The sequence below is a fragment of the Corvus kubaryi genome, unplaced genomic scaffold (genome assembly GCF_017639235.1).
Source record: "Corvus kubaryi isolate FWS band 111438036 unplaced genomic scaffold, C.kubaryi_AGA036_p1.0 split1-37296, whole genome shotgun sequence".
In the NCBI taxonomy this organism is placed as follows: domain Eukaryota; kingdom Metazoa; phylum Chordata; class Aves; order Passeriformes; family Corvidae; genus Corvus; species Corvus kubaryi.
Window position 1 is genome coordinate 15436028 of NW_024582075.1, and position 12940 is coordinate 15448967.

At 35.0% G+C, this 12940-nt stretch overlaps 1 protein-coding gene across 1 annotated transcript in view; it reads left to right on the forward strand.

Annotated features, from left to right (window-relative positions):
* PTPRD (protein tyrosine phosphatase receptor type D) overlaps nt 1–12940 on the forward strand; it is a 1187501-nt gene that overhangs the window by 719138 nt on the left and 455423 nt on the right. The gene's annotated exons all lie outside the window — the stretch shown is intronic.

Genomic DNA, 12940 nt, shown 5'->3' on the forward strand with positions numbered 1-12940 from the left:
CTCTCTGGGCAATGTGTTCCAGTGCTCAGTCACTTGCACAGTAAATAAGTTCTTCCTCATGTTCAGGTGGAACTTCCTGAATATGTATATGCAGAAGGAGAGTGCACACGTTTTGTCCAAGAAATTAGTCTGAATCATATTCCTCTCTAAAAGTGAAAGCTTTCCTTGCATTATGTTTATGCTCTGCCTTGAAACTATGAATAAAAAATATCTGCTAGTGGCAGTTGAGCATCTGTAATGTATGGAATTCTTAAGAAGCTATTGTAAGAGCAAATCACTTTGTGGTGATTAAAAAGATACAAGGCAGCAGTTGTTTTTACTCACTGACCAAAGTTTGAAATTGGCTACCTGTTGCCTAGTCCATATTTTATCCTTGTTCCTATTACATCCCATCCTTTCCTCTGTTCCCCAGAGAGGGCAATTAAAGAACAAGTGGCTTGTTTTGTTTTCAGGATGATACACAGACCCCAGCTACAGTTTTTACTGCCATGTTCCGGAGTTAATCAAACCTTTGTTTGCAATATATTCCCCTTATAGCACAATTGCTATGTAACTGTTGATTCAAGTTTTAATTGCCTGATAAATTGAGTGTAAAATCCTATGGTAGAAAAGGAAATCAGAGAAAAAGAAGATGGTTCTCTGGCAAGTCGATGTAAAAACAATTTTCTCCTTTCAAGTAGGAATCATTTGCATAAATTTGAGCACAGGGACATGTAGTTATAGATGACACAAGGTTATAAAGCCAAAAAGTGGGAACTCAGTCCTTTAGAATTCTTCTGTTACAGCTTTTTTATTATTGTAGCTGTTTTTCCTACTCACAGAAATTAGAAAATAATAGTTGCTGCTTATGTCATCACTGTGACTGTGCCGATTTCATTAATATCCTGCTGCAAAAAGTATATTTTTGGTTGTTTTTATTGAAAACTATTCAGTGATTTAAAGTAAAACAGTGTTGGGAGGATGTTAAATACATCTATATTGCCTATAAAAGTGTTTGCTTTGAAAGTCAGCTAGATTTTAGATATGACATTCAACATAAAAAGTTATAAACAACAATTCAAATCCCTATGATCTGCCAAATGCTGTATGTTTGTGTACAAAGTCTGGTTTTGTGTTATAAATATGTATATTTGATAACTGTATTATACTTACTATTTATTTTGTAAAACCAGAAGTGTCTTCATTTTATTCATTACAAATTTCTTGCTTACTTCCATTTTTTTCTTTGGGTCTGAAAATGTTGATTTGGTATGACTTTGTCCTGATTATAATGAGATCTCTCTGAACTCTGGCTCCACTTATGGAATATACCATTCCATAAGTCAGATGATTTATTTGATGATATACACGTATTTTTATGTGTATGGATATGCATTTGATATGCATATGTTTGAAAAGTAGGTATTTGTCTTGTCAGAACTCAGTGGTTTACTGTGTGACAAAACAATGAAGAAAAGACCGTATATGTATTATCATAGTATTTTCAGGAAAGAAAAAACAGACTTCTCCAGCATTGTCTCTATGATATCCCCTTGCTATCCTTCTAGAACATAACAGAGCTCCTCTATCATTATGTTGAAAGTGGGCAGACCAGATACAAAGGAGGGGGAAGGTTCAAATTTTATATGTTGAAGATAGAGGACACAGCTGGAAGACCATTTCCTGTAACAATGCATCTTCTTTCCCTTAAGATCTCTCATATAAACATAATTTCTCCATCCTGTTTCCATACTCTCAGTAAAACATTCATAGTGGAGCAATTTCTCTGAATCTTCCTTGTAAACACAATGCCTTACGTGGTTCTTTATCAAGTAGTTACGAGTAATATAAGGTGAAGACCTTAGGATTTATACTTATTTCTCCTTCATAGGATAATATGTAGGATCCAGTAAACTCAAAGCATATTAAAGTTTTAGAATGTTATTTATAAGTTTATCGGTAGTGCTCTTCAAGTTTGTTTTAATGACTAGATTCAAAGGATGTCCAAAGAAAAAAACAAGAAACTTGAAAAAAAACTGTGCAAAGAAGCAAATATCAAAAATAAAAGGAAATTTCCATATTTCCACATGCACCTCAGTTCCAGAAAACATGGAAAACAATACTGACCTGTCTAGAAGATCTGGTTAACTCTTATAAGAAATCATGACATTTCCTAATTAGCTTAGCACTTGTGGCAGTACATATTGATTTTGACTACCTGGCTGAATCTTCTTAAGCCTTCTCAGAAACTGAATGAATGGGTAGACTTTATTATCTTTTTGTATCCCATCACTCAAGCCTCACCAGTAAGCAAACGAAACAGATGCAAAGGTGTTTGTATTATTAGTGGCTCTTGCTTGCCAATTTTTTCATTAGAAAGTAGTTCTGTTTCTTGCTCTAAACAGCAAATTCTAAAATTATATTAAAATTTACTTGTGAATACTAATAGATATATAGATATATTGTGTACAGTAGTAAATTATTTCTTTCTTCACAGAAACACTAAACTTATCCATAAGATTGTTCTAGATGTTTTTTCATTGTATTGTATCTGTTGGGATCTGTTGGATACTTTTCTTTAGCAGACTTCTGAATTCATTGCAATACTGTTATTCATAGCTCCTATGCATATGTCACTGTTAGCACAACAAACAACCACACCAACTAGTCACTGTAGAACATTTAATTTGAATTAGACCTCCTATTCTTTTACATATCACAAAGGCATAATGTATGATGGCACACTGATTAAAGACAGAGGAACACAGCAAGCATTCTCTGTTTAAATTTGCTTATTTTTCTCATGGTAAGTTACAGCTAGTTTGAGTTCAAACCAGCACTTCTCCCTCACCCATGAGTAGCCCAATGATCTCTAAAAATCAACATAGAAGGCCTGTGTATTCTTCCCAACTGGTCTTCCCTTTGGGAACATCATATCTGAGAACAAGAGAAACAGGCATGGAGTTACCACTGAACTCTGCTAATTCGAAAATAAAATGATAATCACATATATCCAGACTCCAGACGTTACCAGAATTTCAAGATGTTACCTGGAGTGATCCAGTTTACTGGCAGTGGGGAAATCTTGGCACATGACACTGTAAATGTGACTTCTCTTTGGACATATATAACTCCTTAGGTCTCCAAAACAAGTACATACATCCTCCTAGCAATTCAAAGGTCTTTCTGGATTCTCCAGTCTCCTTAGCTATATGTACCACTTCTGTTCTTTGCTCCGACATCAGCTGTTTCCAAGAAAACCAATGAGGAAAAAGTGAGTCTTCTCAAGAATAAGGCTACCCTTTAAGCCCTACCAGATCTGCTACATGTCTCTGGTCTTGAAAAATAGTGACAGGTTGAACACAAATAGTGGTAGGGAAGAAGTCTGAGGTTTCACATACTTTGCCTGAAAAAGGTCAGCAAGTTTTCTTTACCCCAGTTAGCAGATAGCACAGGCTGGACAACACGTAGTGAGGAGAGATGTGGACCACTCTTCTCCACTTTAAAGTTGTTACTTGGGAAAAAGAAGCTGAGTTGAACAAGAAAGGAGACACCTTTTGTATGAGAGAGTACTGTCAAAAATACTGTTTCTTACCAAAACAGGTACAATATGATAGACTCTCTCGTAAGAGATCTATAATTTCTGATATGCTCTTGACCTATGCAAAGTCTTCAAATGCAAAGAATTTTGACAGGAGATACCATTGCTGCTGTCCATGTTGGCAAGACCTGCTGTCTGTCTCCTTCTTCCAGAAAAGGGTAGGGAGTATGTGGCTCACCAGCAAGGCAGTATTCTGGGATACTGAATTAATGCACCATTACCTAGTAAGTGTCATTCCCTTCCATAGCATAGGTATTCATTTAACTTCAAAACTCTGCAGGGGAGCTCAGATCCATGTGAAGCTGAACCTCTCTCCCATTGCATCTCCGTAAAGACCAGCTTCCTCTCTCTCACTCTGGAGGCAGTGCCTCCTGGAAGCCATTGTAATTCATACAGTGAGTTACTCAGTGTTAATTATATGTACATATTAACAGCCTTTGGCTAAAATATATGTATGCTTCCATTCTAAGTATTGAAAATGCATGCATGTTTTATAACTTGTAAAAATATGATAGGCATGCATGGGGTGTTGTGTGTGTGTGTTTCCCATTAAAAATGAGGACATTTTTGACAGATTCAATATGGCAAAATATATAAAGATAATTAATTTACATTCATTCCACAAAGATGGAGGTTTTTTTAATTTCTCAGCATGACCTCTGTTTCATGCTTAACAGAACAATCAGAAAGGCATTAGTATATTGACTGAAATCACTCAGAGTTTTATCTTTCCGTAGAAAACTTATCTAGTCTGTTTGTTTATATGTTGATTGACGGAAACCATAATAATTCCTTCTTGACTCAAACATTCTGATTCAATATTTCAGCACAATCTTCTTGTTTTCACAGCTTTCTGATCAACTTTTTTTTTTCCCACTTTTTTATTTCACATAAATAAAACTGTTTCCAGGACCCAACAGCTGGCACTTACTGACTGGGATGAACAGGAAGACAGTGTGCTCATAGGATTACAGAACAAGCTGAAAAGAAAAATTTATGCAGAGTTTTGTAAGTTTAGTGAGGCAGAAAATAGATGGGTCCAGAGAAGAAATGATGTGCCAGTCAAAGCTAAGCATACAACCACAAACTTCCACAGCACAAGAGCAGTCGTGCTTTCTTAGCTTTTTTGACTTCAAGAGTTACTTGAGTTTGGGTCAAACAGCAAGAAGATGTTTTGTAAAGATCACACTCTTAAGTGACTTTTTTACAAGTCTCTTTTGAAACCTGGCAAAAGCAAGAATAAAGCTGCCTTGAAAGATGTTGAAGATGGTCAAATGTCTTCTAGGAAGGATCCTAAAGAGGGAGAAAACTGCAGCTGAACTCTGGGACTTTGCCATTTACGTACTGCCCTTGTGTAAACTAATTTTCTCAAAATGTATAATTTCATCCAATACAATAGATTTTTCCGTAGCATAGTGCAGGTCAGTGCGCTATACTCAATAGTGACAAATGAAAGCTAGAATTATATGCATGTAGTGTATTGTAGTAGTCTTTATCATGACAGGATACTGTAACTGTTTCTCAAGCCCTCCTGTGTGGATATTTCTGTCTAATGGCTTTTACTGAATTCCTTTCTCTATTTGATTTATAAACAAGGAGCTGCTCCCTGAAATGACTTAGATTTTACAAGCAATATTGTACTACAAAATATTATTGGAAATATATACAAATTGCCAGAAAGGCATTAGATTGCAATTTAGCCAGCATCTAAAAAAGATGCCGGTTACCTATGTGACACACAACACCTAAAGAACCTATTCACTTTCATTCAAAGCATCTATTTAATTATTTTACTTCAAGCATATTCTTAGTTGCTTTGAGATAATGGTGCTCAAATTTCATAAAATTTAAGAAGAAAGAATGGCTTGAAAGTATCCATTTTAAAGATAAAGAAGCAATGATCATATGTCTTTGCTAGTCTGAATTATACACTATCTGACTTCAGTCATATCCCCTCAGTAACAATTTTATAAGTTACATTGAATGCCTGATTAAGATTTATATGCTGTAGAACACAATGTTCATTTAATAACATCATCATTGTTGGGTACTTTACGGATACTTTTATGGGTTAGAGTTCATGTGCACAAAGAGTAAGAAAAGTCACTTCCCTGTTACGTGGAGGATAAGAAATAATAGATCATCCAATTTTCCAAGACATGTTTCTCCTATCTTTTATCAGCACACTTCCATCAACATATTTAGATATTTGTGGCAGGTTAATATGGGCCATTTTCACCTGGCAACAGCATCAGTCCTTAGCAACAGTATGTGTGTATTCAAACTACTGGTAACACTGAGCCAAAATGGAAGATTAGACTACAGAAACCTTTGGATGATGTATGTCAGGAATTTTCAGATATTATTTCACCTTGGCAACCATCTCATTTAATTCCCTAGCAACTCTGAATATCAACTGGGTTTTGGGGTTTTTTTCCTGTTCAAAATTACCTCTTGAGAACAACTAAGATGATTCCCTTATTAACTTTAATGATATTCAGTGTTTCACTTCTTCCTAGTTTAAGATAAATGGCAGAATTCAATATTGCACAGTAGTGCTCTAGATCTATGCAGTATTTCATGGCTTAAAAGTCATGAAAATTAAGATGGTACAGCTGTAATTTAATGTTATTCTTCTACTTCTTTTTATATACTAGTATACAGCTGCTATTCCAGAAATTTTTATTAGTACTATACATGTACAAAAATCATCGTGTTCATTCATCAAACTTCTTGCATCCTGTCTAAGCAAGACTTTCATTGTTTTGATGATAAAGGCCTACATATTCTTCTACTGAAATATTTGAGGAGAAAATAATTTGTCCTTGAAGGGAGAAGAAAGGCTCCACTCCTATTTTATCCCCACTAATATGTATTCCATTTACTTATTCATTGGTACAGAAAGATCAGCTAAAATCATGGTAGGTTTCTTATGACAAATATCTACTTCGGTTGTCATTTGATTTGAGCAATATTTCCATAGTGTAGCAGATCTTGTGGAGAATTATTTTCTAGCAGTGGTTCCTCTAAGTGCTAGTATATCACTATATTGAAATTGTTAAATTCCTCTTTTTTCTGTTTAAAGAACCTTCTGGACTCCACATTTGAATATTTAAAGGAATGTGGTCCCACTTTTCATTCTTAAGGAGGGTAATTGGCATTGTGTTAAAATGTATTTGCATATACCATACAAATCAAATGACAAAAAGGGAGAGGAAAAGGAAAGTAATGTGAATGATCACAGAGCTTCCTAGTTCTATTTGTGTCTTCTGGTTTTTACTACCCGTTTCCTTATTCAATTGCAATAACAAACTGTCTCTCCCACTCTTCTCATGCCTCCTTTCCCCTTGCCCCAATAATTTAATGGTCTGCATCAGATATGAACTTTGTCCCTTTTACAGTTTTTAGTGCTGAATTTTGTTTACACAGCCTTGCTAGTCTCCATATGGGTTTTTTAAGCAACAAAGTAATTTTACATGCTCAGAGGAAGCTTGAGCTTTTAGGAATATAAGTAATCTGACCCACAAACACAGTAACTTTTCTGGTTGTTCCGCTGATCAGTCTTTCATTTTGTGACTTAGGACTTGCCCACACACGAAGTAATATTATTCATCTTATGTCATCATGAAGCACTGATCTGTTTCAAATCTTAACTGCAAATTATCTTCTGTTATACAATAGGCACACTGTAAAGGTATACAATTTTTTCTCCATATGCAATAATTTCTACATATCCTTTCTGCATCAGCAACTAGACACAGAGGACATTGCTTATTGCTGTCACAGGGATGTTTTGAAATTTCTTCACTTCCCATGGTGTATTTCCACTTAACTAAACTGAATTTCAGCTTATTAAAAACAAGGTCCTCCTGATTATAAAATAGCCTCAGAGCAACAATAAGCTAGAGGACAATGAAAAACAATAACAACAAAACAAAAACAAACAAACAATCACCAAAGCTAAAACAAAACCCCAAACCAATTCAAAACCTTAAAACCTCTCTTGTTTGAATAAGAAAATATATGACAAAATGGGGTGAAATAAATTGTCTATTATCAATATTATTATCCTTCAGTTATTCATATTCTGTTTGTGTATTATTTTTTTTGAGGCAGAGGCATGAAAATTCTGTTAGTGTATGAGACAAGTATGTGATTTCTGGAATGGCAGTTCTGTGTAAATTTATAGAGAATAAAAATACACCTGGTTATGTCCTATGGTCAGGTTATTACATGAAGTTATATTTTTGAGATGAAACAGCAAGTGTATATTTCATAGCAGCATGTAAAATTATGCATATAAATATATATATATATGTATATAAATATACATATGTATATAAATACATATATATGTATATAAAAATATATATGCATATAAAGATCTATATATAAATTAACATATAAATATATTCTCAGATTTCACAAGCTTTAGCTAATCAGCTGAACTAGTCAATATATTGTGAAACCTGACACTGGGAATTCTTCATGAAGAAATAGAAGTTAGAGTTTAGTACATCTTATTACCACAGAACCTGCTGCTACCTTTGTTATTTTTGTAAGCCCTTTATGTTTCGTCTAGCATCAGAGTACTAAAACTAAAAATTTTCCATATTAATTTTTTAATGAGAAACGAGAAAAGGACATCATGTAATCCCTTTTTTGGCTGTAAAGACAAGTTAAGACACAAATGGTATTTTATCAAAAGAAATAGCCAAAGGTGCAAGTGCTGTTACATGGCAGAGAAGTTCAAGCACCACTGACAGAAATGTGAGGCCATGCTAAAAATTTAATGTGATTAATTCATCTTTGAAGAAAATGCTAGAAAGAAATTATATTGGATGAGTGACCAGTTTATTCCCTTTGGGAAAAACAGGTTCAAAAAGTTTAGACTTTAATAATGGAACAATTGTAAAGCTATTCTTTATACAGGGGTTTCTGGCATGGGTATGAAATAAAAAACTTTTTTAAAAATAATTTCTGGTGCTAGTTAAGGGACTGATTCAAACTACATCTTGGGGCTCAAGAAAACTCATCCATTGCATTCAGTAAATCTGGAACCAATCCTATGACTTCTCTACCATTACAGAAGAATGGTGGATATTGTAATCCAGATTTTTAAAAGCATTTAATGAGTTTTCAAAGTCAAGATGAAACATTGAAATGCTGATATCATGATATCATGAATATGGCAATGTCAAGATAGACTATTAAATCAGGATACAGAGATTTATTTGTGTATGTGTCTTCAGTTCCAAATAATTTTGCAAATTAGAAGAGGGTATTCAAAAATAGTTCTGAGATTTCTCTTATTATAGCCAGACTTGGGGAAGATCAAAACACTGGAAATTAGTCAGAGAAAATAGCACAACAAGAAAATGTAGAAGTAAACAGAGATGACTGGAAACATATTTTTAAATGGAAAACATGGGCAATACATTTTTGGGAGGAAATAAACCAAAATAGTAACCTTTCATTAAGTGGAAAAGTCTTGACATGTCCTACACAAGATAGGAAAACAAGTTTTTGCTGTAAAATACTTGCAGACATTGTTCTATAATGCAGTATATCTCAAGAGATTTAAGTTTTTACATGTCACCGATCAGACCACAGCTAACATAATTTAAATTAATTTTCCTGGAGTGGATACACTTCCCTACAGTGTGTGTTACTGTTGTTAATCATTTTATTGACTGAAGCTCATCCCTGTGCAGAGGATCTGTCCAATACCCATGGAGAGAAATTAAAACTTGTTCCTGCAAACACTTAAGCATCTGCTTATTTTTGCATGAGTAAGGAGCTCTTTTCAATTTTAGCAGGCTTGCTGATGTGTATAGACTTCAGTGTTCATAAATGTTTCATAGCATCACTTTTGAGAAAGATTGTGTTCTAAATGTGTGGTGCATTTATCTTGTACCAGCCCTCAGTGTAACTGTACATTTGCATTAATTAAGCTATTTCTTCTGCAGAAATACAAAAAAGTCAGTTGCTTGATTCCCTAATTAATACCTATTATGAAAACTAAAAATATGATCCTACAGTCCTTACTTTTATCTCAGAGAAAACATGTTACTGATAAGTAGACCAACATGTAAAAGGTGCAATACCACTGAAAGTAGTGGAGTTGTAACTGATAAAACTAATACTGGTACTAGACAGCAGACTTTGGCGCAGTACTTCTGAGTAAGTTACTGCTTGAAGAGAAGCTGCATATTTAGGCTTTTTCATTGAAAAATATAATAAAAATAATAAAGATTCAGGGAAAATTTTGGACTATCAGCTTTTCTGTGAAAGATTGTCATTGGAAGATGGAACAAGAAAAATGGGTTAGGAGGTCGGCTAAAGAGGACAGGTACTTCAATACTGAAGACAGTGTCTGGCTGATAAAGGGGAAAAGAAAAAGAAATTAAATAAAATAATAATTTTTTTAAAATTTTAAAAGTAAAGTAATGGGAACACCAGCCTGCTCCAAAGCCAGCAAATAATTTCTAAGTGATAGTTCCTCTGACTAGAGAGAGAGAGAGAATTATTGAAATATAAGAAGAGGAGAGAGCAAAGACTGAGGAATGAGAAAATAACCTATTATATCATTTTACCGGGAGAACTTAATACAAAGTTAATAGCCAAAGGGCAAATTCAGAACTGCATCTGTTCAGCAGTAGAGGTCCCCAAGATGACTTGAACTGATGTGTTTAAAATATTCTTACAAATGGAACAGAAAACTTTCCAGTAGCAGACAAACAATTCTTCATTTATCTTAATTACATTTTATCTCTCAAGTATAATAAAGGTTGTATCCACTCTTTGTCCACTAGATACTTTATTTATGCAATGGCAGCATATGTAATTTACTTTTCTAAAAATATGCCTTTCCTCTGAACTATTTTTTAAATACACTTGTTTTATTTATTGTTGTGTTTTTGGAAATACATGTCCTAAATTGCCTTAGAGCACAGTGAAATTCCTTTGCTCAATATATTTAACACTCAGTTGGTCACTTGCATTCAATGCTTACTGAAGGAGTTAAATCATGTATAATTTATGTCTTTTACTCTGTCAGTAGAACTTCACTTTGACTACCCACATGTGAAAAATTATTCATTCATCTAAGTATTTTCAAAAATTTCCCTTAGGTTAGGGGGAGGGAGGTATTTGGAGGGTTGACTTTTTTGTCTCTTTTTGTTGAAATTACTGAGGAAAGGAGCACCTAGAGTAAAAACCACTCTTTTAGCTTTAAATGGGAACTAATGTTTATCACACATTTTGCTACAAAGCACATGGAAACATGTGGCAAGAGGCTGTAAACTGCACTGAAATCCAGGGTCATGCTGACATGCTTACGGAATCGATGATATATAAACCAAAAAAAAATTTACTCAGATGGGGTGTTAACTTTTTTACTCTACTCATTTATACAAATTCACACTCTCCCCATTCCCAAGAGGGCTTTTTCCCCTCTGGCAAGCAATATTTTTGTGAAGAGCAACTTTTACATGTTCTGTTTTAAGGACACCCCCCTGAAGTCTTTCCATTAAAAAACCCCCAAAAACCCCAAATATAAGAGAATAAACTATATCATGATAAATTGTTAGTACCAGTTTACAATATTTTTCCCTTGGGTGTCTTCAAATATACAGTAAAAGTATTGTGGAGACATAAAATCAGATTATCTTCAGGATGTATGAACCAGAGCAAAATTCAGGGCCAGATTAAAATGAACAAACAATGAAGTTGTTCTGTTGAGCTTGGCTTGGCACAGAAGCCTCCATCAAAAATGGAAGTACAAATTGAAAAACAGAACAAAAAAAGGTGTTGATTTCTGCAGTGTCTCCTCTTGGGCCCTGAGGCATTTGCTGCACAGAGAACAAATGCTTAGACTTGGATTATCTTTCTTCCATTTTTGTGTCTCCTGTTGCAGTCCTGTAAACTGAATGAAAATTAGCTTTAGCCATATTTCTTCTGTTCATTCTTCTTCTTTGGCCTGCAATGTGAGCACAATATGGGATAAGTCAGTATGGTGCACATAGGATCTACTCACTGCTTCCCAGCTATGGGCAAGGTTCCAGCACAAGGTCCAGGAGGATGACATATACCTAAGCCAGCCCATCCCTTGTTCCTGTAAATGGGAGAGTAGAAGTAGCCAGGAAAGGCAAGAAGACCTGGTTGCCTTGTGGTGGACATAAAGAGGCCTGCTGCTAGAACAAAACACGTCAGTTTCATTTCTCTTTAACATACACTGACCAGGTTTCTATAACATGACTTTAATTTCTAGAATCTGAAATATGTGGGTGTTTGCCAAGGAAAACTGTAACTGTCTGCTGGTTTCTGTGTAAAATGTATGAAGCAGACCAGTTGTTCAAAGAATCTGGTTGCTTCAGGAGTGCATTGAGCAAAATCACTGTTAAAGAAACAGCTCTCCTCTCTACCCAGGTTCTTTAAAGACTGACTAAGAAAACAATAAAAATTTTGATAGAAAATTGAGAGCGAGTAAATCCTTTCCTGTGGGAAATATAATCAAGGGAAGAATTCCAAGTAACAGAAGACACCGTCTGTACTATTTGCAAATCCATTGTCCTAGATTTTGCCGTGACTGTGGGTGGGAGGAAGGGACTCTCTCTGGCTTCCAAAAAGAAGGGTGTGGCTTCCGGTCAAAAACCACCGGGCTGGCATCATCTGCCATTGCTCATTGTCTTCAGGTCCATCGTGAGCATTTTTGCATGTGACTCACCCTATCTTTTGTATACTTTTTTGATTAATATTGTTGCTGTTGTGCTTTGTTTTATCTCAATGCTGTTTCTAGTAAGCTGTTATCTCAACCAATGATCTTCACCTTTAGTGCCTTGGATTCTCAACTCCATCCTGGAGCTGGAAGTGGGAGGGGAGAGGGGGAGCAAGCGAGTGGTATTTGGTTTGGGAGAGTCTCTCTCAGTGGGGACATTGAATTGGGCAGTACCATTCATAAACCACAACCCACATAAAAGTAATTTTTCTATTTCTCCACCATAAATTATGGTTCTGTGATTGCTTTTTTCAATTTAATAAGCAATAGAATACTGATTTAAAAATCTTCAGCTGCACTTCAGAGTACAAATTTAAGCTGAAGACATTCTGTCACTATGTCTTGAACTTGACATATCCTTGGAAGCAAGTATTTCTGCTTAATAGAAAAGTGCAGCACCTTTTGAGAGGAAATTGCCTTTGAGAGCTGCCTTTAGACCTCTTAGAGGGAGTCTATGTAAGCTTTGTCATCACATTAGCTAAGTATTGTATTGGGTTCTTATGTTTTCATTTTCTCAATTTGAAATTGAAAATATTATTGATTGCATGCAAAAATCCCAAAAAAGTGCATGATATATTATA